Below are 6183 nucleotides of genomic sequence, written 5' to 3'. Positions count from 1 at the left end.
ATTTGTTTAAGATCCTTATAGATGCTGGATATTAGACTATTGTCAGATGCATAGCTTGCAAATACATTCTCCCATGCTGTACATTGTGTGTTCACTCTGTTGATATTTTATTTTACTGTGCAGAAGCTTTTTAGTTCAATTAGATCCCATTTGTCAATTTTTGGTTTTCTTGCAATTGTTTTTGGAATCTTCATCATAAAATTTTTAACAAATCTTATGTTCAGAATGATATTTCCTAGGTTACTTTCCAGGGTTTTTATATTTTGGAGTTTTACATGTATGTGTTTAATCTATCTTGAGTTGGTTTTTGTATGTGGTGTAAGGTATCGATCCAGTTCCAATATTCTGCATATGGCTAGCCAGTTATCCCACCACCATTCATTGAATGAAGAATTCTTTCCCCATTTTTTTGTTTCATCAGCTTTTTCAAGGATCAGATGGTGGTATGCATGCTGCCTTATTTCTGGGCTCTCTATTCTGTTCCATTGGTTGATGTGTGTGTGTGTGTGCGTGTGTGTGTGTGTGTGTGTGTGTGTGTGTGTGTGTTTTACCAGTACCATGCTGTTTTGGTTACAACAGTCTTGTAATATAGTTTGAAATCAGGTGATATGATGCCCCTAGCTTTGTTCTTTGTCTTAGTATTGTCTTGGTTATTTTGACTAATTTTTGTTCCATATGAATTTTATATTATTCTATTTTATTTTTGTTCATATTACACCTTCCTTTTTTTAAGGGCAGTTTAAAAATACCAATAGTTAACATTATGCTTACAGAACCACACATGAGCATTAAAGAGTTCTGATTTTTACTTTTTTTATATACCAGGTACTGTGTTATTTTGTTTGTTTGTTTGTTTCAATAGAATTTTGGGGCACAGGTTGTGTTTGATTACATGGATAAGTTCTTTAGTGGTGATTTCTGAGATTTTGGTGCATCCATCATCTGAGCAGTGTACACTAACCAATGTATAATCTTTTGTACCTAAACCCCTCCCACTCTTTCACCCAAGTCCCCAAAGTCCATTGTATCATTCCTTTTTTCCATTGTATAATGCCTTTGTATCTTCATAGCTTAGCTCCTGCTTATGAATGAGAACATACGATGTTTGTTTTTTTTCATTGCTGAGTTACTTCACTTAGAATAATGGTATCCAATTCCAACCAGGTTGCCACAAATGCCATTATTTCATTCCTTTTTATGGCTGAGTAGTATTCCATAGTATGTATATATATATACATATATATATATACACCACAGTTTCTTTTTCTAATCATTGATTGATGGGCATTTGGCCTGGTTCCATATTTTTGCAATTGCTAATTGTGCCGCTATAAACATTTTTGGGAAAGTATCTTTTTTGTATAATGACTTCTTTTCCTCTGGGTGGATATATAGTGGTGAAATTGCTGAATCAAATGGTAATTCTCCTTTTAGTTCTTTAAGGAATCTCCACACTGTTTTCCATAGTGGTTTTAGTAGTTTACATTCCCACCAGCACTGTAAATGTGTTCCCATTTCTCCACATCTATGCCAATATCTATTATTTGTTTATTTCTTGATTATAGCCATTCTTGCAGGAATAAGACAATATCACATTGTGGTTTTAATTTGCATTTATCTGATAATTAGTGATATGGTGCATTTTTCCATATGTTTCTTATCCATTTGTGTATTTTTTTTTTTTTTTTAGAATTGTCTATTCATGTCCTTAGCCCACTTTTTTTTTTTTTAATTTTTTGAGATGGAGTCTCACTCTGTTGCCCAAGCTGGAATGCAGTGGCACAATCTCGGCTCACTGCAAGCTCCGCTTCCTTGATTCACACCAATCTCCTGCCTCAGCCTCCCAAGTAACTGAGACTGCAGGCACCCACCACCACTCCTGGCTAATTTTTTGTATTTTTAGTAGAGATGGGGTTTCACCATTTTAACCAGGATGGTCTCAGTCTCCTGACCTCGTGATCCACCTGCCTTGGCCTCCCAACGTGCTGGGATTACAGGCGTGAGCCACCGCACCAGGCCCTTAGTCCACTTTTTCTTTGAGATTTTTTGTTGTTTTCTTGCTGATTTAAGTTTCTTGTAGATTCTGGATATCAGTCCTTTGTCTCATGTATAGATTGTGAAAATTTTTTCCCACTCTGTGTCTTGTATGTTTATTCTGCTGATTGTTTCTTTTGCTATGCAGAAGCTTTTTAGTTTAATTAAGTACCATCTGTTTATCTTTGTTTTTGTTGATTTGATTTTGGGTTCTTGGTAATGAAGTCTTTGCTTAAGCCAATGTCTAGAAGGGTATGTTGATGTTATCTTCTAGAATTTTTATAGTATCAGGACTTAGATTTAAGTCTTTGATCCATTTTGAGTTGATTTTTATATAAGGTGAGAGATAAGTATCGAGTTTTATTATTCTAGATATGGCTTGCCAATTATCCCAGCACCATTTGTTGAATAGAGTGTCCGTTCCCCACTTTATGTTTTTGTTTGCTTTGTCAAAAATAAGTTGACCATAAGTATTTGGCTTTATTTCTGTGTTCTTTATTCTGTTCCATTTGTCTATGTCTATGTGGCTATTTTTATACCAGTACCATGCTGCTTTGGTGACTGGCCTTATAGCATAGTTTCAAATCAGGTAATGTGATGTCTCCAGATGTGTTCTTTTTTCTTAGTTTTGCATTGGCTATGTGGGCTTTTGTTTGTTTGTTTGTTTCATATAAATGTTAGGATTTATTTCTAGTTCTATGAAGAAAGATGATATTTTGGTGGAAATTACATTGAATCTGTAGATTGCTTTTGGCAGTATCGTTATTTTCGTAATATCGATTCTACCCATTTATGATCATAGGGTGTGTTTCTATTTGTTTGTGTCATCTATGATTTCTTTCAGCAGTGTTTTGTAGTTTTCCTTGTAGAGGTCTTTCACCTCCTTAGTTAAGTACATGTCTAAGTTTTTGTTTGTTTTTTGTTTGCAGCTATTGTAAAAGGGCTTCAGTTCTTGATTTGATTCTCAGCTTAGGCATTGTTGGTTTATAGCAGTGTTACTAATTTGTCTACTTTAATTTTGTATCCTGAAACTTTTTTGAATTTATTTATCAGTTCTAGGTGATTTTTGGATGAGTCTAGAGTTTTCTAGGTATGTAATCATGTCATCAGCCAACAGTGACAATTTGACTTCCTCTTTATCGATTTGGATGCCCTTTATTTCTTTCTTTTGTGTGATCGCTCTAGCTAGGACTTCCAGTACTATGTTGAATAGAAGTGGTGACAGTGGGCATTCTCGTTTTTTTCCAGTTCTCAGAGGGAATGCTTTCAACTTCTCCCCATTTAGTGCTATGTTGGCTGTGGGTTTTTCATAGATAGCTTTATTACCTTATGTCCCTTTTATACTGATTTTGCTATAGGCTTTAATCATAAAGAACTGCTGGATTTTGTCAAATGCTTTTTCTGCATCTATTGAGTTGATCATGTGATTTTTGTTTTTAATTCTGTTTATGTGGTCTATCACATTTATTGACTTGTGGATGTTGAACAGTTTCTGCATCTCTGATATAAAAACCACTTGATCATGGTGAATTATGTTTGATATGCTGTTGAATTCTGTTAGCTAGTATTTTGTTAAAGATTTTTGCATCTATGTTTATCAGGGTTACTGGACTCTAGTATTCCTTTTTTGTTACGTCCTTTCCTGGTTTGGGTATTAGGGTGATACTGGCTTCGTAGAATGATTTAGGGGAAATTTCTTTTTTCTCTATCTTGTAGAATAGTGTCAATAGGATTGGTACCAATTCCTCGTTAAGTGTCTGGTAGGATTTAGCTGTGAATCTGTCTGGTCCTGGATTTTTTGTTGTTGGAATTTTTTTATTACAATGTCAATCCTGCTGCTTTTTATTTGTCTGTTCAGAGTTTATATTTCTTCCTGTTTTAGTCTAGGAGGCTTGTATATTTCCAAGAATTTATCCATCTCTTCCAGATTTTCTACTTTATGCACGTAACAATGTTCACAGTAGCCCTGAATGATCTTTTTTATTTTTGTGGAATTGGTTGTAATATCTCCTGTTTCTTTTTCAATTGAGCCTATTTGGCTCTTTTCTTTCCTTTTCTTGGTAAATCTTCACTAATGGTTTATCAATTTTCATTATCTTTTCATAGAATCAGCATTTTCTTTCATTTAGCTATTGCATTTTTCTTTCAATTTCATTTAACTCTGCTCTAATCTTGGTTATTTCTTTTCTTATGCAGCATTTGGGTTTGGATTGTTCTTGTTTCTCTAGTTCTTTGAGGTGTGACCTTAGATTGTCTATTTGTGATCTTTCAGACTTTTTGACATAGGCATTTATGGCTATGAACGTTTCACTTAGCACCACCTTTTCTGTATCCCAGAGGTTTTGATAGGTTTTGGCACCATTATCATTCAGTTCAAAGAATTTTAAAATTTCCATCTTGATTTCCTTGTTGACTCAATGATCATTCAGGAGCAGTTATTTAATTTCCACATATTTGCATGGTTTTGGGTGTTCCTTTTGAAGTTGATTTCCAATTTTATTCCACTGTGACCTGAGAAAGTACTTGCTATAATTTCGATTTTTTTTACTTTTATTGTCTTGTCTTGTGGCCTACAATGTGGTCTATTTTGGAGAATGTTCCATGTGCTGATGAATAGAATGTGTATTCAACAATTGATGAATAGAATGTTTTATAAAAATCTGATAAGTCCATTTGTTCTAGGATATAGTTTAAGTCTGTTGTTTCTTTGTTGACTTTTTTAGATCCACTAGTAATTGTTTTATAAATTTGGGAGTTCCAATTTTTGGTGCATATACGTTTATGATTGTGATATTTTCCTTTTGGACCAGTCTTTTTATCATGATATAACGTCCCTCTTTGCCTTTTTTAACTGCTGTAACTTTATAGTTTGTTTGTCTGATGTAAGAATAGTTACATCTGCTCACTTTTTGTGTCTCCTTGCATGGAATATCTTTTTCCACTCTTTTATCTTACATTTATGTGAGTCTTTATGTGTTAGGTGAGTCTCTTGAAAACAGCAGATACTTGTTTAGGAAATTCTTATCCATTCTACCACTCTGTATCTTTTAAGTGAAGCATTTAGGCCATTTACATTCAATGTTAGTATTGAGATGTGGGGTACTGTTTTATTCATTGTGCTGTTGGTTACCTGATTACCTTGGAGTTTTTAAAATTTATTGTGTTATTGTTCTATAGGTCCTGTGAGATGTGTCCTTTGAGGAGGTTCTATTTTGCTATATTTTGAGAATTTCTTTCAAGATTTAGACCTCCTTTAGCAATTCTTGTGGTGCTGGTTTGGTAGTAGCAAATACTCTCAGCATTTGTTTGCCTGGGAAAGACTGTCTTTCCTTCATTTATAAAACTTAGTTTTGCTGGATACAAAATTCTTGGCTGATAATTGTTTTGCTTAAGAATGCTAAAGATAGGGCCCCAGTCCTTCTAGCTTGTAGGATTTCTGCTGAGATTCTGCTGTTAATGTGACAGATTTTTCTTTGTAAGGTTCCCTGATGCTTTTGTCTCACAGCTCTTAAGATTCTTTCCTTTTCCTTTATTTTAGATAACCTGATGATGGTGTGTCTAGGTGATTACCTTTTTTGCAATTAACATTTCCTGTGTTCTTTAAGCTTCTTGTATTTGGTGTCTAGATCTCTTGCAAGGCCAGAGAAGTTTTCATTATTATTTCCTCAAATATGTTTTCCAAACTTTTAGATTTCTCTTCTTCCTTGAGAACATCAATCATTCTTAGATTTGGTCATTTAACATACTTCCCAATTTTTGGAGGCTTTATTCATTTTTTGATTCTTTTTACTTTGTCTTCGTTGGATTGTGTTAATTCAAAAACCTTGTCTTTGAGCTCTGCAGCTCTTTCTTTAGCTTGTTCAATTCTACTGCTGAGACTTTTCTGTGTATTTTCCATTTCTCTAAGTGTGTCCTTCCATTCTAGAAGCTGTCATTGTTTTTTATTTACACTATCTATTTCATTGAAGATTTTTCCCTTCATCTCTCGTCAGGAAACAACAGGTGCTGGAGAGGATGTGGAGAAATAGGAACACTTTTACACTGTTGGTGGGATTGTAAACTAGTTCAACCATTATGGAAAACAGTATGGCGATTCCTCAAGGATCTAGAACTAGATGTACCATATGACCCAGCCATCCCATTACTGGG

This window comes from Theropithecus gelada, chromosome X (genome assembly GCF_003255815.1).
Source record: "Theropithecus gelada isolate Dixy chromosome X, Tgel_1.0, whole genome shotgun sequence".
Taxonomy (NCBI): domain Eukaryota; kingdom Metazoa; phylum Chordata; class Mammalia; order Primates; family Cercopithecidae; genus Theropithecus; species Theropithecus gelada.
Note: the sequence above shows the minus strand (reverse complement) of the source record.